We start from the raw sequence: 23,057 nt of genomic DNA, 5'->3' as shown, positions 1-23,057 counted from the left end.
CGTTATTTATTTTCAGTTCATTGTCAGGCAAAAATTTTTTCTAGTCAATTTGCTCCTGACAAATTAGTGCGAGAATTTACACAGGAGCAAATCGTTGATTTCATTTTCAATTGATTTCGTTTCAGAGATTGGGAGTGAAATCCCTAAAAAGTTTATTAAGAAATGCAGAATCCTCCCAGAATAAATTTCAATCGATATTTAATATTTTCATTTGCTCTTCGTTACCTAGTCATGTTATTTTAGAAAAAGTCGTCAATAAACTTTGAAAGACTAAAAACTAGTTTTATTCTCAAATTCAGACGAGAAAGTAGCTTGATAGTAGGGGGAAGTTTATGAATAGGTGAATAATTTACCAGACGAGTATACCTATATGAAGAAGATAAACTACAGTTGAAAAAGACTTTCCCTATTATGATGGCAATCTATAGAAATGGCCTCTGTTTTATAAACAGTTCAAAAATATTTGTGACCTTTGTGACCTTTCAAATGAAGAAATCATGGTGAAACTTCAAAGGTGCTTGAGAGCTGAAGCAAAATCTACAGTAGCCGGGATGATGTTAACGGGAGACAATATCGATTTGGTGATGAAAACACGAGAATTGAGATTCGGACGCCCTGGAGGCTGAACATATACTTAATTTGATTCTAGGGTATCAATAAGTGATCCAGCTGATCTTGAAGCCCTAACCCCTAACTTCCTTCTCGTATCATCATGTGGAGATTCACTAATACGCCTAAACCCAGAATCCAGTTGCCTCCGACGAAAATGGAAAAAATCTCAGATGTTACTTGATAGCTGACTAGAGCTAGGAGAAAACTAGTTACTCTATATCTAGGGGGGGAGAATGTTAAAACCTTACAGACGAATTCGCCCGTAAGGAGGTCACAAGTCACATTTAATATTATTATATTGATTTCACAACTGTGGGGTTTAATAATGAAAGAAAACGGAACAAAATAACAATTTTAAAATGTCGTTTCATCAAATTGAGTTTTACAAATAATGTTTTAAGTAACCCCTATGAACTCTTATACATGCTTCTGAAGAATGATTGCTTTACTGCTTGAATGCCGCATTTGAGTTGATGAAACTTTTAAAAACAAGGTGTACGTTAAATTATCCTTCAAATGATTGTAATAGGAATTAATTTTGTATTTAATGCTGGAAATACAGAGAATTATACTATACCATTTCGAAATCTCAATGAAACAGGCATGTTTTTTTTTTGCCTTGGCACTCAGGTAACCGCATATTATTTTTCACGCCACGCTAGTATAAACTTAGGACAAAAATTGAGCAAAACAGAAAAAGTGAGTTAGCTCTTTGTTTGAGAAGAAAACTTTGCATTTGCCCCAAAAATACTATCTAAAAAAACAGATTGAAAAATTCCTTTCATCATTCGACGTCTTGCCTTCAAAACGAATGGCAAAGAGTGTAATTTCCTTGATTTTGCGAAAATCTTCAATATCTCGAAAACTGAGGGACTTCTACTAAATATAAAGTATATTTTTCTGAACCTCCATTTAGCCTCCTCTACCTGCAGGAACCTAGAGGTGAATGAAAATAGCATCCAATGAGGTTCCAGAAAACTGCAATCAAATATCATTCGATTTGCAGGACCGTATCACATACATTTGGACAATTCAAGTTCGTGAAATCAACCTGTTCAATGAATTTAACGATTTCTCCGATAAGTACGTAAACTGTAAGATTTATTTATTCGATTCGCCAAATAATATTGCCTGCACCATCCAGGTTGGCGAGGACTGATTTTTTTTCTTGATAGTAACAATTATTTTTTCTCTCGTGTCGATATTGATCATCCTATTCATCTCATAATGAAGTGAATTTTGAATCTTTATGAATTTAATCAATTTAACCCAAGGATAGTTCTTTAACAATTATTCAATTTAATTAGCAAGAATATGCTAAGTGATGTATAAGAAAAAGTTAAGAAAAATAAAAAATAAGCGGCTCCTATTGTCTCTTCGAAATGAAGGCCTTCCATCTGAATAAATTTATCAGCTATTTTATATGGGAAGCCCTTCATTTCGAACAGACAATGAGAGCCGCTTAGTTTTTGTTTTATTTTACCTATTTCTTATTCATCACACTATAGTTTATTCTTGCTAATCAAATGACTTGAAGATAAAAAACTGTTAAAGACCCATCCTTGAGTTAAGCTTCAGCAAACTAATGTATTCGATAGAATGGCAACTAAAAGTAACATTCAATAATGTATACTGAATTAATTAAATTCATAAAGATTCGAAATTCAGTTCGCTATGTGATGAATAGGATGTTAAATATCGACACGAGAGAAAAAATTATTATGAAATTGTTTCTTGACCGATACCATCAATTTCATCATATAGTTTTTTGGAACGATACTAAAGGTTATCATCTTGGTTTTTCGATCTAGTTCTTGAAAAAATTATTGTTACTATCAAAAAAAAACAAACCAGTCCTCGGCAACCTGGATGAAGCCTTGAAATATTATTTGGCGAATTGTATGAAATAAATTAATCTTACAGTTTATGCAGATATCAAGGAAATCATGAATTTTATTGTACAGAGTGATTTCGCGGTCATGCAAATCTAATGATATTTGAATGCAATTTTCAGGAACCTCATGGAAGCTATTTTCATCCCAAATTTCGGATGAATCGGTGAGTCTGTTCAGAAGATAGAGTCGTTTTAATTTCCATTCAAATTTGAAAAACACCCTGTAAATCAGAATCTAGAACTAATAGATATAGATACATATAGAGGTTTTTTGTGATCCTCCTAGGTGTTCTCTATCTCACATTAAAATGTTTCCCATTTTATCCGGGACACCTGTATATATACCTGTATTCGTCGACACATATTGAATTTTGACCAAATTTGATCATCGAACAATTATCATGATATTGGTCATTTCCTCCGATTCTCGAATCTGTTTTTCATCATGAACACACTCAAAATCTGCAAATTTTATCGACAATTTTCTCACTTCTCTACCTGGCAGATTTTTCAATCTTTTGTATAGGTCTCTCTCGCATTGAGAACCTGACATGTTATAGGTATGTCTGGATTAATCTATCCTCAAGTTGTACCTCTCTTTCTAAATGTTTGTCTTGAACATTGAGCATTATTTGGTACACATTTAGGATGCTCTACGATCCTGACAAAATAAGCTGTTTTTTATGTGTACGATAATTATTTTTCTTTAGCTATCGAAAGTTTTCAATGTTTTTCCATCATTCGCCAGTACTTTGTGACCACTAAATATTTCCCGACATATTAATATTAAATGCTGTTGTTTCCAGGCGGCACATAAGTTATTAAGTTGGCTTGGCTATTTCAATTCTCAATTTTCATTTTGCTACACTGTTGGGTAGAATTCAGCTTTTCGTCCTTCTATACGGAAGGGTTCACATCTGAATAACGAAACATACACAATGAATTCGCGATATTTATCTTTATCACTTGGCGTGAACACACACGTTTATTAGATTTTTCAATTTTTTCAGCACTCTTCAGCTCCTGGCGATCATTTTGATAAAACAAATTATTTTCCCAATGCCACAACTTTCAACATAACTTGCTGGATCCTACATATACCTTACCACCATACCTATATAATTTAGCCATATTTTTGCCAAATGAAGCATTTGTTGTTTATTTTGATTGAATTTCTAGAAGCGAAGAGTACTTTTTCTGCCAATAATGCACTTTCTGCGCATTTGGAATATATGAATATTTTTGAAATAATGAATCCATTTGCCAAAACAACAGAAATCGAAAAATTCACAATTCGATTCGCTGTCTTCATGACAATGACAAATGACCATCAGGGATATTCTATTTTTGCGACAACAGAAATAATGACGTCACTCCTTAAGAGGCTCAAAGACATCGATTAAGACGCTTAACCGCCAAAATATGGCTTGTATTGGGAAAAGTTGCCGTAGGAATCCCAAATACAATTCTTGGTTATTTTTATTTTTGGTTATTCAACTAGTTTTTATGACATAATAGAATCTTCTTTCAGATAATATTCGAGTAGAATGCCAAAATATGGCTTGTATTATGATGTCGCCGTAGGAATCCCATCACCTTTGATATGATCAATAATTCTTGGTTATTCTTATTTTTGGTTATACAGGGTGATTCATAACTATTGGGACATAGGCTGAGGGCAGATTGTTTGGACCAAAATATGGCGATACGACCAAAAATAAAAATAACCAAGAATTGTTGATTCTAACAAAGGAGATGGGATTCCTACGGCGTATTTTCAGGATACAAGCCATATTTTGGCATTTTACTCCAATACTTTCTGAAAGAAGATTCCATAATGTCATGAAAACTAGTTATACAGGGTGATTCATAACTATTGGGACATAGGTTAAGGGCAGATTGTTTGGACCATTATATGGCGATATGACCAAATATACCTCAATGAAATATTGCTATGGAAAAAGATGGAGGTCGTTAAAGTTGAATTTTTTTTTTGCTAATAATTTCACTGTATATTTTTTCATCCGTTTTTAAGAAAAACACAATTGAACAATTCAAAGCATCGGAAGGGGATTTGAAGTAACGATTTATTTATTTCGACGATAAAGCATAATTGAAAACAAAATAACATAATAAGAATAAACTTAAATTCAATGTTCTACGTGGCCTCGTCCGAATTCTATGCCTTTTCTAATTCTTTCAATAAAGGACTTTCGAAGAAAATATTATTCTGCCCCCCTATAAAAAATTCGATTTTAACGCCCTCTATCTTTTTCCACAGCAATATTTTATTGAAGTATATTTTGTCCTATCGCCATATTTTGGTCCAAACAATCTGCCCTTAGCCTATGTCCCAATAATTATAAATCACCCCGTATAACTAGTTTTCATGACAATATGGAATCTACTTTCAGAAAGTATTCGAGTAGAATGCCAAAATATGGCTTGTATTAGGAAAATACGCCGTAGGAATCCCATCTCCTTTGTTGGAAACAACAATTCTTGGTTATTTTTATTTTTGGACATTTAACTAGTTTTTATGACATAATGGAATCTTCTTTCAGAAAATATTCGAGTAGAATGTATCATACAACGTTAAATTTCAACCGAGGAAATAATCAAAGCGACGCGACGTCACTGATACAGAAGTTCGCCAGAGTCCGATCGATCCACCCGGATACCATTTCGAAGCCAAAGCCATGTTTTCAGATATTGTGCCAGCTGTGTCCCCGGTACCGCGGAGTAAGGTATTACTTTGTACCGTTTTCATTGAAATCCAGGAAAAAAAACTTTCAAATGCTTTCGAATTGTCATTCTGGTTATGGAATATTTATTATTTCATAGAAATGCCATTATCGAACTTACCTAAGATCCCTTTTGTCACAATTATCAATGACATACGTCGAATAGGGTTTCATTCATAATGTTGAACATTTTGGTAGAGACTGCACTGTATCTGCTATAATTAAAGATACAGACATGCGGTTTTCGCGACCTTGTATCATTATTTCGTAAAATTTTGAAGCCACAATCAGACAACTACTTTTGTACCTCAAATGCAGGCGAAAACGAAATGTTTTATTTCTCGGGCCTTGTATAACATAGAAAAAAATTAAACTTTCTCATAATAGATATTTTTACATGAAAGTAATTGGCGTATTTGAGAAATTTTTTTAGAGCACTGTTTTCAGGATTGGGCACAAACTTGGTATTTTTTAAATGGGATACCCTATATATTTTAAAATCAACTTCTTGCATTTTTTTTTCTAATTACATTGATGTACACAACCTAATCTGAAAGAAAAATCGATATTTACCCAGTCAACCAGTTTCAGTCACACAGTCACAGGGAAGTTGTTGGGAATTATCACTGTGGAAATGCGACTTCACAATGTTGATTTAAAAAAAGGCCACCAGTACTTACTGGAGAGTGCTTAATGTCCGCATCATCGCATATCGCGGGTAATTACCCAGTACATCACATGTAGGTGTAAAAAAAGCACCCTAGACAGCAACTTTGCGACTCCTCATTTTGGAGGTTTTTTGGAACGATTATTTTGACAGAATAAACTACCAAAGTGTATCCTCTATTGAAGTTATATTCATGTTCAATTTGATAATTACCATCGTGGCAATCAATTTGCACTCCATATTCGAGGCGTTCCGAGGAAAAGTGACCCAAGCTAAAATTTTTCTGAAATTGAATTAATAGTAAGAACTGCCTGAAAATGAATCAAAATTTTATATACTCGTAAACTCAATTCCAGAAAAAATGTAGCTTGGGCCTCTTCAGCTCTGAACGCCTCATTTGTACCCTGTGTTTACTCTTTACTCTTACCTACATATATTTCGCATTCTGCTCTCATCCTCAAAAGGGAAATTGAACAACTATATGAATTACTGATATCTTTTTATTCAAGATTAATATGTTTCATACAAATCCAAATATATAATAAAAAGAACATATATCTCGTTATAAATCTTCATTCCACTTCAGGAACGGCATGGTCCAGCTGAAGAAGAAAAAATCAGAGCTGTATTGATAGTAATAAATTTGAAATTCTCTCGATGATTCAAATCAATTCCAAGTTTGATTTTGAAGGTTGTGAATGTTACTTATCACCTAAATTCATATGAGGTATGTTGAAAGTTGAACGTTACAAAGGTGCAAAAATGGGGAGGATAAGAGGGCCATGAAGTGATCATGATGTAGTCATTATTTCAATAGGTTATATACCTACTCACCTTTTACTGCACTTTAATTAATCAATCAACGTCAAGTAACACTTAACTAAAACGAAATCTAATAATAGAACAGCTCGGTTAAAAAAATTATTCTAAAAATTCATTCGTAAAGATTTTGTTTGTTCATTCTCTCAACACAACGCAGTCACAGAACGAAACACATCACACCACGTTTTGCATAGCGAGATTTAGGTTATGAGTTAATCTCGAGACCACGTGCTGATAAATAGAACATTTCAGACAGTTACTGAAAGTTTTTCTTAGAGAAGTCGCTGGGTAGAGTTCATCAAAATTTATTCACAACACATCATTTCATGTTCTAAAAATATCACAGATTCAATATTTCAAAAATATCAACAGAGAGAACCCAGGTGACCAGTAACATATCTGTTATGTTTTCTTGGGAGATCAAATGGGGAACTTTGTTATGTGTTATTTTTCTGTAACCATTACGTGTCTGATACGATATTTGGGATGTACCTGTGCCGTATCCAAATTACATCCGCATTTTGTAAATTTCATGTTCCCGCTCCATGACATCCACGTAACATATTTGTAACATTGTTCTTTACTTGCCATGTATCATTTTGAGATCATGAACAGCTCATGATACCATAAGCGTTTTAACTACCATCGAGGGCGCTGTAAAACGTAAACAAATATGGAGTATTGTGAGAAACGCTATTGATACTGCTGTCGTTTCGATATGTATTTTTATTATCATTTAGACGTTTTGTCAGTTGAATAGTGGATTACTGAAAGTGAAGTGCAGATATTGTACGTTTGATAAGTTATTTGTGTGCCATAGTGATTTTCCAGTGAAATGGGGAATTACTGAAAAGAAAGTGCGATGGATATCGAACTGTAGGTCAATAAAACACTTCTCATATTTCATAGCAGTCCTAGTTAACATAATAGACTATGTTTTTGTTATATCCAGCTTATAAAAACCATATTTGAATAAATAATGTCCTGTTTGGTGTAAATTTCGATATAGGTTATTTTCTCACGTGTTGCATATACCCGAGCATATACCTCATATGTAGAAATAAATGAATGAATCATATACCTATATCAGAAATTTTCTTCAGAAAGATATGAAATATGCATATAGTATTCTTTTGATTCTCACAACGCATGGACACAATTCTTCTGAAAACTTTTTGACCTAAGCCAAAAGATTAATGAACTGTTGATTATTCTTTTTATGGAATGCAGGAAAGTGCAAAGACCAGAAAGACATGTCCTAATCAATTTTGGAGAACAACAATCATGAATCCAGCAGTTTGCATGATGTAATTTATTCTTTCTAGTTCTATTAACGTGTGCTCTAATTTTTGTAATCTGAAATTTATGAAAATATATTGTTTTTGAACACGAGTGCATTCGTTCACATACCTCACCGAACTGATGCGAGACACACACACTATTTGAAAAATCAAAATTCGAGTTCAATATTATTGCAATAGTTTATATCAATTTCCATAATTTTTCATCTTTTTGTTGAAAGCGTTTTCAATAACAAATGAAACATAATAAACATAGCACATGAAGGTAATATATATATATATATAGATCTTCCATGAAACAAATATTTGCATGATCCATGTTTGAACTATTTATGCTCCTTTCAGAAAGGAGATGTGTTCCTTGTTTGAGGCGGACATAGGAGCATAGCTGCTACATAAGCGTTCTGTATTTGTACTCTTAGTGTGATATATCTGTTATAAAACAAGGAGCGCGGGATACATTTCTGCTTCATAACTGTTATGAGATATGGTCACCTGGGATGTCGCATAATAGTAGCTATGTTCACTTCATCGGAACATCTCGATATGATGTTACATGCAACCACTAGGGATCTAAAATTGCGGAATTCGCAAACTTAACAATATGCGGACGTTAATGTCCACAATGTGAAATCTTAAGTACATCCATGAAACTTCTCAAAGAAGCGCTTCAATGCGATATTTTTGGGTACTCCCTGCGACTTACTGTTACATTTCTGGTTGACTGGGTATTATTGTAGGTCATGAATTCTTTCACAAATTCATCATTTTTTCAAAACGCCAAGTGATTCAAAACTATTCATTCAATTATATTTTGAAGATAAACTAATGAATAGGTATCACCCTTTTACATAATCTCAAAAATGTTGGAAAAAACATATATCGGTACAGATTAACCATCAAAAACTGTAATTACAGGATCAAATCAGAAAATTACTTGAAAAACCGAAAAAAAAAACATATAAATCCAATAAATTTGTGCAAACTGTCGTCCAGTTTGTCTTATTCATAAACCACATAAAGTGTCAATTCGCCTTAGGGCATTTAATAGCTATTTATGTAACAAGTACATAAATTAGGTCTTTCTGTACGAGTCCAAAAGTTTATAATAATAATATATAAGTTATATAATAATAATAACTTGTGATGATAGTTTAGTGTCTGAAAATATAATGAAATGAAAGTATTAGCGGCATGCAGACAAGAATTGAATTCTGAAAAAAGTACCACCCAGAGCAGGATTCGAACCTACGACCCCCCGATTACCGGTCAGGTACTCTCCCAACTGAGCTACCCGGGCTGACGTGAGGATCCATCTGCATTGTCTGGCTACCACTATCCTCAGAATTCACATGTTAGTATTATCACTTTCGAACTCCGGCGTTCGAAAGCGATTGGAAATGTTATAGGTGGTACTCTGGGTGGTACTTTTTTCAGAATTCAATTCTTGTCTGCATGCCGCTAATACTTTCATTTCAATAATAATAACTTGGGCAAGTCCTTAAAGCCTGATTATGTACGAGTTGTATACAAAGCTTTATGTTCGACTGCAATGCAGAAATTTTATTTTCTGAAATGGCTTATTACTGAAAAACATTATGTGTGCTTTTGATTTTCTTACCTTAGTAACCAGCGACCTTAGCAACCTTAGTAAACACAGTTGTTTACTTCCTTAACTTTGTGACAAACGTCAAAATAATCCAAAAAATGGATAGTGCTGGAGAAGAAACCGTAGAAAATTCAGCCGAAGCGCCAAAGAATCTCTCTTACCCACTAAATCTAAAAATGCTTATGAAAATATGTAGGTATGCGGCCAATAACGAGTGGTGTAAAACGAAGAAATTTGTAAAATCGACAGAAGACAGTAATCTGATCACTTCAATAGTGAACTGAAAGCTTACAAAAGTTCTTCCCTATGGACTACATAGATGAATCGGAAAGTACTAAAATGAGTGTTGCTACCAGAATATTGGGCCAGGAAGAAGTTGCATCAAGAGTATTGAAGATCGAAAACTGTACTTCCACTTCGAGCTCGACTTCCTCAGGCATGCATTTTTGTAATAACAATGCATGTGTTTTCAGTATTCACTCCCACACTAATGCTTAGAATAGTAATTCATAATTTTGTTTTTAGGTCGAAGTTCAATTCTTCTCCCTTGAATAAAGTGTTCTTTGCATCTAGTATATTTATTTGATAGAATAATAGTGACAGTTGAGTCCAATAAAGTGGTGTCCAATAAGGTAGTCAATTTGAAGTTTTTCCTCAAAAATCACCCCCATAAATATTGACATTCAATTAGAAAACACCCTGTATATTGAATTGTATTGACCCCGTTTGTGACTTAGTTTCCATGAATGTAATAAACAAAATTTTTTTATGCATTTCAACTTTCATTCATGTTCAACTTTTATTTATGTGTGAAAGAATTCATGGCCTACTATTAAATAAACAAATACCCCATAATGGATTTTTCTGACATTTGAAGCTGAAATTCATTAAAGATCAGGTTGTGATACATCAATGTATTCAGAAAAAAATCGCACAAATTTGAGGTTAAAATATATCTGGTTTAAAAAATACCAAGTTTGCGCCCAATCTTGAAAGCAGTGCTCTCAAAAAAATTCAAATATGCCACTGACTTGTAAAAATATCTATTATAAGCAGGCCTCATTTATTTTCTTTTCTATCTTATACAGGGCCTGAGAACTAATAACATCTCCAAAAGTGAATATTTTCGTTGTCGCCCTGTATTTCAGGAACGAAAATAGTTGGTCTGTTTGTAGCTATAAAAATTCTACAAAATAGTGATACATGGTCGCGAAAACCGCTTGTCTCTGTCTTTTGAAATATCTGGAGGGGATTGGATCGGATATACTGGGTGGCGGTCTGTGTAACTAGATAGTACTCAGTAGCGCGTGCCATTCTTGAACAAGAGTCCATCAATTCCAGACGTTTTTCCATTGGAGAAGAAGCCATGTTGCTCTGACGACGTTAAATGAGACGGAAATCATGGACAGTATTCTTTGGTGGAGCGTACTCCATTTGGAGGCCTTGACGATGGCAATTTGGCTAGTCATGTGCGCGTGCTGTATTCAAATTATATTCATATTTTGTAAATGTCATGTTCCCGACCCATGGTCTATACAAAACATATTTGGAACTTTGTTCTTTGAAATGTATCAGTTTCAGATCATGGAGAGGGTATGTCAACATTAGTGTTTTAACTACCGAAGAAGGCACTGCAAGACGTAAACAAATATGGAGGATTGTGAGAAATGCTGTTTACACTGTCGTTTTGATTAGTGGATCTTTTAGTTTTTTCAGACATTTTGTCAGTTGAACAGTGGATCAGGGAGATGCAGATATCGATCGTTCAATTAGGTACTAGAAAATCAATTTTTGCAACCAATATTTATGGGAAACTCTAACGGTTAAATACGAATACTCACTCCTCTGTCCTCCGTACATATATGATATAATAAAAATCTTGGGTATGTAGACCACTTTTATTACCTAGCAAACCAAGATCTTGCCGAAGTTTCGAACTAACTATAGTTCTTCATCAGCGCTAAAATTAAGAACAAGACAATAATGAGAAACACGCCAAAAACAGTGAAGGTCTGAAACACTAAAACATAACTACAACAAAGTTGATATGTATGTTACGGCTAACGATAGGTGTTAACATAAATTCAGAGTAGCCGGCTAAAGTTAGGTTTAGCTTCAAGTATTTGCTAATGTTAGTTTCTTCTATCTTTAGCCGGCTAAACTTAGGTGTTATCACAGGGCATCGCATAAAAATGTAGAAGCTAATAGAAAAAAAAGAAGATTATTGGCAAGGCTTGAGGAGCGCAAATTTTTGGCAATTAAAAAATGTAAAGAAATAGTAATAGAAACAAACTATCAATGCAATGCATTATTTGTACGAATTTTATATATTTTCAATAACACAAAAGCATTCTGTTAGTTAAGCAGTTGAGATATTGAGAATGAACATTATATTTGTTTCCACTGTGTCTCAGCGCATTCTTATTAGCGAATCTAAAAATCTAAACGCCAGATGACAAAATTCCAGTCTAACACGACATTTTGAGTGTGAGGGAAAGTTTATGGTTATCTGTTATCTTGTTATCATTCATAATTTGAAGGGAATAGAATGAGTAAAAATAGAGAATGAAAACAACAATGGTGCCGCGAACTTCTTCATCAAAATACCAAAGCTTAAATTCTGGAGAAATATAAGTAGCAGTTCCCAATCTTTTTCGTAGGTAACCGGATTATTTCGCTGATAAGCTTTACGATGACCGATGACTGCACTTGAATCCTCCGGGATGATTCATCTAGGGTGGCGACAGGCCGTATTTTGGATTCCGTATGTTCAATGACTTGGGAAGAAATACTTAACAAAATCAGCTACAAAAAGTGGTTTCAACTATTTTCATGTTCATAGTTTTTTTTGTTCTTTTTGCAAAAATATTGAGGTTGGAAAGAAATTGCAACATTTTAGAAACTATCCTTTCCATTTCGTAGAAAATTGCATAAACATAATTATTGTATGGTAGGTAAAATATACTTTTGTGCACAGAAAAAATGCTTTTTATCTAATACTGTCTAATATTCCATATCCTTTCGAGGTCACATTTTGGTTTTTCAAAGGCCAATTGACTAACCACGTTCCTATTGTCCTGTGGGAAACTGTTTATCTAACGTTCTTGAGTTATCGTCCATTATGGTTAGAATATATTGGGATTTTTGGACTTCGTTTATTTATTGTTCCTTAAGACAACGCCGACGTTTCGAAACTGCTTGTATCTTTTTGAAGGCTAAAATTTCAGAGATCCTTCGTACACGGGACAACAGACATATTACCTAGTTTGCAAACAATATTGTCGATATAATCTCAAAATTGATATCATGTTTCAAAGAGATCAAATTCTAACATCACAATTGTTTTGTTATCTTATTGCAGGTATTTCAGTTGGAAGACGCGGAATATTGGCTGCGACAGATGACATTCGTGACGACGCAGAAATTCTGTCTCGGTTGGCGTTTTCGTCGTTTCTGTCGGAGGTGGACTCTACAATTTCGGATATTAGTCGACAAAGGATAAAATATACAAAATAAACAAAATATGTAAAAGACACGTAAACAACAATGTCAATGACGAACTTCTCAAAAATTTTTTTGCTGCTGGTATCACTGTGGCCGAATTTTCGTTTTCAATCGTTTATTAGGGTGTTGTAAATGATACTCAGGTGTTCTACATCTTCTCGGTGATTTACGTTGTTGTTGCGCTTAATCTGAATCATCTCACTTATATTCCTTCTGTATCCGTTCTTCTCTCTATCTAGGATCTCCACATTTTCAAAGTTGAATTTGTGGCCGGTGGTCATTTTGTAGAGTGTGAGTGCTGTTTTGTTGTAATTGGCTATGTTCTCACAGTCTTTTTTATGTTGTTTTATCCTCTCTGTTAGGTACTGCTTTGTCTGGCCTATATAGCATTTACTACAGTTTGGCATGTTATCTTATATACTACTTCGGATTCAAATGTATAGGGTGTTTTCCGCTTGTATTGGGTGAAAAATCTTCTAGTAGTATCTAAGTTGTAGTAGGCGCATCTACTTTTTAGGTTCCTGAATAGCTTGCTAATACGCTGGGATAAGTGTGGTATGTACGGGAATTTGAACCTGGAGATCATATCATTGTGATCATTGTGATCAAAATCAGCCATGTTTTGAATGTGTGTTCTTATAATAATAATGATAATAATAATAATCTTGATCTTGAAGATTCACAAGGTGGATGCCAATATTGTTGAGTTCCTGAAAAACGCCATGTCAACCAGGCGTACTAGTCTTAAAATGAAAGCAGCAGATTGCTCCATTACAACAGGACCTCTTCCAATAAGACGCGAAATTTTCCAAGGAGACTTGCTGAGCCCTCTGTGGTTCTGCATGGCCCTGAATCCCTTGTCTCATAGGTTGAATTCTACAGACTACGGATTTTCCATCAAGAGCGGCAGTAGAACAATGATGAAACTGAATCATCTCCTTTACAAGGACGATTTGAAACTCTTCGCATCTACCAAAAAGCAAATGCAACAGATGCTGAAAATGGTGGTAGGATTCTCGGAAGACATCAAAATGAAGTTTGGACTAGAAAAATGTCGACTGCTGAACATAACGAGAGGAAAAATAAAAGATGGTACGTTCAAACTCAAGGAAGGTGCAGATTTTGAAGCATTGAAGGAACGAGACACATACAAGTATCTAGGCATAAAACAGGCAAGAAAAATCAATCAGACCCAGATGAAGAAAGAATTAACGGAGGAGTTCACCCGAAGATTGAGAAGGATAATGAGAACTGGTCTTAACAGCAGGAATCTGATAAAAGCGATTAACACCTACGCTTGCTCGGCGCTGAGCTATTCATTTGGTATTATTTCTTGGACGACAACCGATTTAGCAGCTTTACAGAGAAAAATAAGGACGATGCTGACTAAACACAATAAACATCACCCCAAAAGCTCAATAGAACGGACAGAGCTGCCACGACATCTTGGGGGTAGAGGAATTGTTGATTTGTCCAACCATATGTCCCAGGAAATTGAAGGACTTCGAAAATATTTCTTGAGCAAGGCAGCTTCGTCAGAACTCCATCGAGTAGTTTGTGTTGCTGATAGTTCTACACCGTTAAAGCTACAACAGGATCACACTTGGAAACCGTCGAACACTCTGCAGAAAGTAAAATGCAGTCGTTATGGCTGTGCGACACATGAAACTATCCAGCACATCACCGGGGAATGTCAGAAGTTTGCGGGCACGGGGTACAAAAATAGACATGATGCCGTTGCCAAGATTCTTCACCAAGAATTGGCACTAAAACACCAACTACTTCGAAAAAGGTTCCATATTACAATTACCATCCGGATGCTGTGCTGGAAAATGAACATCACAAGCTCTACTGGGATCGCACGGTTCTCACAGACCGGAAAATAACCCACAATAGACCAGACCTCATATTGCTCGATAAGGACGAGGACACAGCACTATTTATCGACGTGGCAATTCCAAATAATAACAATCTTTCAGATAGGCACACTGAATAATTTTCAAACTACAGAGATCTCGAGGAACAAACCAGAAGACAGTGGAAGCTGAAAGATATCAAGACCATCCCTATTGTCATTTCATCTACAGGCCTGATACCGAAGAAACTACTAGAGAACTTGAGGAAACTTCAGCTGGACGAAAATATCTTTAGAGTCATGCAGAAGGCGGTACTGCTCGGAACGGCGAGAACTGTACGCAAGTACATGGGAAATTCAGAGGAACACCTTCTGCTCCGACAGGAAGCCGAGGGACGACCCGGACCTGACCACCACCACGGCCCGAAACCTGGAAAGGGCTCCAACAGAGCTTAATCCTTTTGATATCTGAGATATCTATGATAAGTGAATTTTCCTCTGGAGAGGAGTGTGAAAGCCGCAAGGCTAAAGTCATAACTTCATTAATCCTTTTAGACATTGTAGAAAATGTATAGGATGAGTCAAGAAAAACAAGATTTATGAATTACAAAGTATCAAGAAAATAATCTATAACGCTATAATAAGATTTAGGCAATAGCAATTCTTTTACTAACTTCTTTTATCTATTTAGATTCGCCGATTCAACATTATTAGGAAGATGATCAAACAATTTAATGGACTGGTAAATGGGGGATTGTTCGAATTTAGCAGTTTTATGCAATGGGAATGCTAATGTTTCTTTATTCCTACTGCTATAGTCATGGAATCTAGATAATTTCAACAAGTGTTTTTTTCATTTTCCTTCGCATAAACAAAGCCTCTGTAAATGAAAATAGAAGCAAGTGTCAAAATACCATGTTCGAGAAAAACAGGCCTACACGAAGATCGGGGAGAAATGTTGAAGATCATGCATAGTTCTATTTATAATGTATGTTGGATAATTGTTTTAGGTCAGGATCTTTCTCACTTTTTCTAAATTGGCCTTGTGGAACTTGGTGTGGCTGAGGTTTAATGATCTCCTTATGAGGTTATTCATTATATTGTTCTTCTGCTGCATACTGTGGTTGCTATAGAAGTTGAGACATCTGTTGTCACTCATTGGTTTGGTATACCAGTCGGTTATCAAACCAATTAGTGTCCACTTTTTAGGTTCCTGAATAGCTTGCTAATACGGTGGGATAAGTGTTGTATGTAGGTACGGGAATTTGAACATGGAGATCACATCATTTGAATGTTGAAGATCATGCATAGTTCTATCTATAATGTATGTTGGAAAATTATTTTGGGTCAAGATCTTTCTCACTTTTTTTAAATTGGCCTTGTGGAACTTGGTGTGGCTGAGGTTTAATGATCTCCTTATGAGGTTATTCATTATATTGTTCTTCTGCTGCATACTGTGGTTGCTATAGAAGTTGACACATCTGTTGACACTCATTGGTTTGATAACCGACTGTGTCAACTTCTATAGCAACCACAGTATGCAGCAGAAGAACAATATAATGAATAACCTCATAAGGAGATCATTAAACCTCAGCCACACCAAGTTCCACAAGGCCAATTTAAAAAAAGTGAGAAAGATCTTGACCCAAAATAATTATCATACATAATAGATAGAACTATGCATGATCTTCAACATTCAAATGATGTGATCTCCATGTTCAAATTCCCGTACCTACATACAACACTTAGCCCACCGTATTAGCAAGCTATTCAGGAACCTAAAAAGTGGATGCGCCTACTACAACTTAGATACTACTAAAAGATTTTTCACCCAACTCAAGCAGAAAACACCCTATGCATTTGAATCCGAAGCAGTATATAAGATAACATGCCAAAACTGTAGTAAATGCTATATAAGCCAGACAAAGCAATACCTAACAGAGAGGATAAAACAACATAAGAAAGACTGTGAGAACATAGCCAATTACAACAAAACAGCACTCACACTCCACAAAATGACCACCGGCCACAAATTCAACTTTGAAGATTTGGAGATCCTAGATAGAGAAGAACGGATACAGAAGGAATATAAGTGAGATGATTCAGATTGAGCGCAACAACACCGTAAATCACCGAGTTGATGTAGAACCCCTGAGTATAATTTACAACACCCTAATAAACGATTGAAAACGAAAATTCGGCCACGGTGATACCAGCAGCAAAAAAAATTTTTGAGAAGTTCGTCATTGATATTGTTGTTTACGTGTCTTTTACATATTTTGTTTATTTCGTATATTTTATCCTTTGTCGACTAAATCCGAAGTTGTAGAGTCCACCCCCGACAGAAACGACGAAAACGCCAACCGAGACAGAATTTCTGCGTCGTCGCGAATGTCATCTGTCGCAGCCAATATTCCGCGTCTTCCAACTGAAATACCTGCAATAAGATAACAAAACAATTGTGATGTTAGAATTTGATCTCTTCGAAACATGATATCAATTTTTAGATTATATCGACAATATTGTTTGCAAAACTAGGTAATATGTCTGTTGTTGCGTGTACTAAGGATCTCTGAAAAGTTTTTTGAAATTTTAGCCTTGAAAAAGAAACAAGCAGTTTCGAAACGTCGGCGTTGTCTTAAGGAACAATAAATAAACGAAGTCCAAAAATCCCAATATATTCCTTCCATTGTATATCTAACTTCTGTATGTGAATTGATTTACAAAAGCTTAGGCTCGATGTGAAGAGCATTAATCTCATAAACAGATTAAAAGAACTCGTTAAATGTTGAATTGAAAACTAATTGGCGTTATGTAACGAAATCTCAATAAAATAGCATTCGATGCTATTTTGCATATTTCAATACTAAAAATTGAAACAAAAACGTAGCCGCTTTACGTACAAGCAAAAGACATCAACCCACCGCGTGTGTATAGAATACTTTTTAGCCGTTTCCTTTTGGATAATGTGCACATTAGCTGGATAAAGATGAAATTCCCTGGCGCAGATGGAAACTTTATCAAACTTCAGCAGGCTTTCGAATACAAACCTTGAGTTTGGCCGGCTAATCTTAAGTTTATGCTCACATCGATCTTTAGCCGTAACATATACATATATAATCAAGATAAAATTACAATAAAGAGAAGGTGACAAAAATTCGAAAATTTGTATTGATCTGAAAAAAAATATTTTGATCACAATTACTGAACGAAACGAATAATTCTCCAGAAGAACAGCAACAAATGATACCGATATGTGCCAACAGCAAAGTTGTAGTCAAAAACGAGTAAAACACAGAACAACAACAACGATAAAAACATAGACACACGATGGTCTTCGAATCTTTCTCCGTGATAAAATTAAATTTCTAGAGGCGAATTTTGGCGCTAGTGGTTAACTATGGTTAGGTTGTAGTTACTTGGGTTACCACATTTTGGCGATGATAACCATGTAACTATGACGTTTCAATGACGTCACAGGAAGTTAACCACGTAACTACACGTAACCTTCCTCTTGAGTAGGGTTAAAACATTGCACTCTATGGAGTTTCCATAGAGTTCAATGGGTTAAAGAGTATGGTATGTAGTTCTATCTCCTTTCAATGAGTGAGATGGAATGAATTTTAGTGCCATAGATTCTTAGCAGAGACGCACAGAACACAAATAATAGACGTTGGTAGCGGGATTCACGAAGCACAGAACACACCCATATAGAAGGGAAACTTCCCTTCTATGAAGTAAACAGCGATAGTTTAATTTTTTTGCCATTGGTGGATCCATCACAACACATACATATAACAAATTATAAAATACTACTACGTATTGAATTATGAAAAAAGAATGAGGTAAGCAAAAAACAGCATTTGGAGAGGCACCAGTATACACCAGGTAGGTTAAACTAGTTAAAGAATATTTTCTCATTATTCTTCTTGTACATCTTCTTCAAGAAGGGTCTCTACCCTCCAGAATTTTATTTTTATCGAAAACATGACATAAATGTCATCAGTAACTATGACGTCAGAGATAACCATAACCATAGTAAGCTGTGGTTACAGCGCCAAAATTCGGCTTAGATTACGTGTTCAAATCATGGAAATCAGACTGGTTATTCAAATTATGATCACAATCAACAATATGACACATCTCCGACAATAATCTATTCTCCAATCTCTTCTGAAAATCTAAAGGTGCGTACAGACATGCTCCGAATACCGTCTCGATCCGCGTCGCGTACACCGTCGAGATCAAAAAAAGTTCGCGACGATGTTAGAGAGTGCCCTGAGAAAATTACATCGTTCCGATCTTCGCACCGTACATATAGTCGTTGCATCAGTGATTGAGTAGAATCTACAAGATGGACGTTGCTGCCGCAGCCTATATTTTAATGCATTATTCAGAAAAAAAAGGACTCGTAAAAGGAGATGGTGACAAACACAATTATATACAAATAGGAAAATTTATGGTTGCAAGGAATTACTGTTGGACTCAAAAAAACCCGTGGATTGTATAAGAATTTCACAAGGATGTCGCCTTCTGACGAATTTTTGATTAATTTAGTTGGCCTTAAAGTAGGTCGAAGAGATACCAAGTGGAGAAAAGCTATTTCTGTTCAAGAACGATTAGCGATAACTTTCCGTTTTCTGGCAACTGGAGATTCTTTCACTAGTTTACAATACCTTTTCAAAGTATCGAAACAGTCTATTAGATTTGTCATTTTTTTTATACATTCATCCGCCGTTATTCCTATCTTGGCAGCAATTTCGTCTCAGGAATCATTTTTTTTTAATTTTATTATTATATCTTGGATCATATCATCGCCAATATCAGGCTCACGAGCATAAGGTATCGGACTCTAACTTGATGATAATAACTGATTTACCAGTTAAGTGGGATCTCCTTTTTCCAACAGCATATTTTTAAACCGGTTAACGTTTTCGGGCAACAAATCAATGAAACAAATTTTTTTAATTTTCTTATGAACCTGTTTTATGACTGCTATTTTTGACTGAGAGGGTGATAAGATCTGTAATTTATTAATCTACTTGTACTACATGGCTCTCTGTTCCAACTCATTTTCAAACGATCCGCATCTATGATAATTAATACATCCAAAAATGGCAAAGATTCTTCCGATTCGCATTCATAAGTAAATCTCAACTAGTCTGTGAAGTTATTAAGTATACTTAAGGCCTAACGCACACGACCGACAATCGTTGGGCGACTATTTTGTCGGTTGAAATGCAGAACACTTATGTTAATGCACCAACGCAAACTTTCAGTCGGGCCTACAAAACAGTCGGAGCGCGCTCCATTTTTGCACCCATCACGATTGTCGGTGAAGCAGATGGGCATATAGGTTTCTCTTGTTTCAACGCACACGAACGACAGTTTAGTCGGTTCTTGATCTCTATTCTGTTGTGAATTACTGTATGTGGGCTTTTTAAATAGTGATTCACGATCAAAAATGGATATAGACATTGAAAAATTAATCTGTGAGGTACAGAAGAGTAGACATTCATGTGAAACCTCAACAGCAAAGTACTCGAATAAAATACCGAAGAAACTTTGGGAGGAAGTGTCTGTTCAGTTAATTGATGACTGAGATAAATTCAAAAAGGGTATGAAAATATGTCAACCTACTTGAAAGAACTACTCACATTGAAATCGAAATAACGAATAACCTGTTTCAAAACACCTTTCACAAATCTAGCAATCTTATACGACCAGCTCTTAACATAACTAATAACACGTCTCGAAGGTATATTGTCCTTATGTATCTTTGGGAGACCGTATGCTCTTGGGGCCCGAGAATACAGTCAAAGATTTCTTCATATCATCGTCTATGTGTCTCTTCACAAAAATTGTCTTCACCTACAAATTTGCCCTCCTCTGAAACGTCAACGTAGGATCCCTCACCAATTCTTTATAAACATTAGCGTCATCAACCAAAGATTTAATCTTCTCCATGTATGATTGCTTGTCTATGATGACAGTGGAACTGCCTTTGTCAACTCTTAAAACCCATATATCCGGACTTCCCCTAAAAAACTTTTTCGTCTCAACCAATTTGCAGAAATGAGGACAGTGTTTCATATGACGTACAGCCGATCTATGAATAAAATTAATGGTAACGTTAAGAAATTGTGCTTTTTTATATCTTTTGCTCTGGAAGAAAGATTCGAATTATTGATGCAAAACTGTACATCTGCTATAAGGGTTATTGAAGGTAAAGAACCATGCTCAACATTGAACGCGAAACTTGGACACAAGGATAACAATTTCAAAACCTTTTTGGGAACATCAGTATCACTCACATTACAAACCCACTCTTCTTTGCTCAAAACAAGCTCTACAATCTGGGAATCAATCAATCTAGAAAACTACGAGGAAGTAACACCTCAAGAATCTCCATTCCAAAAGGGCTAGCGAGTTCTTAATTTACGCTCTCAATTTCTTACGTGAAGTCTTGAGTTTTTTTTAATTGAAGTTGAAGGACGTCTTGATGTCACCCCGTTTCTTTTTACCAAAATTAGTTGTTTTTAATTGAGAAAAAAGAAACTTGAACTTTAATGTCAATAAAACCCAGGTGACCATATCTCATAACAGTTATGAAGCAGAAATGTATCCCGCGCTCCTTGTTTTATAACAGATATATCACACTAAAGGTCAGTTCATATTATCCGTCCGTCTCAGTTCAGTTCAGCTCAGCCAAAATATCTTTCAATGTGTTTTATATGGACTAATTCATACTATCCGTCTCCGACTCTTCAGCACCTATCGGCACGCTTACGACCGTCCGACGGTATTCTTCCAGAGAATATTGTGCGGATGGGCTGAAGGGCGTGGTTGGACTGAATGAGACTGAACGTATAATATGAATAAGCAACCGCTCAGTTCAGCTCAGTCAATCGAGGGTTTTCCTTTGTTTGTTTTTTGCTAATAATTTCACTGTATATTTTTTCATCCGTTTTTAAGGAAAACACAATTGAACAGTTCAGAGCATCGGAAGGGGATTTGAAGTAACGGCTTATTTATTTTATTTATTTATTTCGACGATAAAGCATAATTAAAAACAATGTAGCATAAAAAGAATAAACTTAAATTAAATGTTCTACGTGTCCTTCCCCTACTTCTATGCTTTTTCTAATTCTTTCAATAAAGGACTTTCGAACTTTGAAGAAAATATTATTCTTTCCCCTTATAAAAAATTCATTTTTAACGCCCTCTATCTTTTTCCACAGCAATATTTTATTGAGGTATATTTGGTTCTATCGCCATATTTTGGTCCAAACAATCTGCCCTTAGCCTATGTCCTAATATGAATCACCCTGTATAATCGAAATGATATCATTCTAAAATAGCTCTTCATCTTCGTCTAACAATAATGCAAAAGCACATCATTCATTCAGGCGTAATTGCAGCAATTTTATTTTTAGCAGAAGTCAAAGGGTTTACGTCCTATGAGATAGGGCACGTAAGACTCGTAAGAGAAACAACGAAAATAATAATACTGATAATTTAACAATATTTTTTAAGGTCCTTCTTGTACTGTTTTGATAAAAATGAAAGGCTTCATGTGTCAAGTGCTGGTCGATTCGAATGCAACCGAAGATTCACGACACACGAAGCGGAAGGTGACTGAGACGATCGTGACTGATAATATGAACGCAACCTCCGTCAACGGCTAATGATCCTTCCGCCGGCCTGAACTGAGCGGAACGTATAATATGAATCGACCTTTAGAGTACAAATACAGAACGCTTATGTAGCAGCTATGCTCCTATGTCCGCCTCAAACAAGGAACACATCTCCTTTCTGAAAGGAGCATAAATAGTTCAAACATGGATCATGCAAATATTTGTTTCATGGGAGATCTATATATATTACCTTCATGTGTTATGTTTATTATGTTTCATTTGTTATTAAAAACGCTTTCAACAAAAAGATGAAAAATTATGGAAATTAATGTAAACTATTGCAATAATAATGAACTCGAATTTTGATTTTTCAAATAGTGTGTGTTTATTAATCATTCTTGAAAATAAATTT

The 23,057-nt window shown here is 35.3% G+C and overlaps 1 protein-coding gene across 4 annotated transcripts in view; it reads right to left on the bottom strand.

Moving 5' to 3' along the window:
- LOC123315826 overlaps positions 1-23,057 on the bottom strand; it is a 164,008-nt gene that overhangs the window by 128,172 nt on the left and 12,779 nt on the right. For 3 of the 4 annotated variants that reach the window (XM_044901697.1, XM_044901701.1, XM_044901700.1), the window contains exon 2: positions 11,491-11,609. The exons of the other annotated variant lie outside the window; for it this stretch is intronic. The gene's annotated coding sequence lies outside the window, so the exon portion shown is untranslated. The remainder of the gene's footprint in view (positions 1-11,490; positions 11,610-23,057) is intronic. 4 annotated transcript variants of the gene reach the window in all.

The sequence above is a fragment of the Coccinella septempunctata genome, chromosome 6 (genome assembly GCF_907165205.1).
Source record: "Coccinella septempunctata chromosome 6, icCocSept1.1, whole genome shotgun sequence".
Taxonomy (NCBI): Eukaryota; Metazoa; Arthropoda; class Insecta; order Coleoptera; family Coccinellidae; genus Coccinella; species Coccinella septempunctata.
This window is presented reverse-complemented; position numbering and strand designations above follow the sequence as displayed.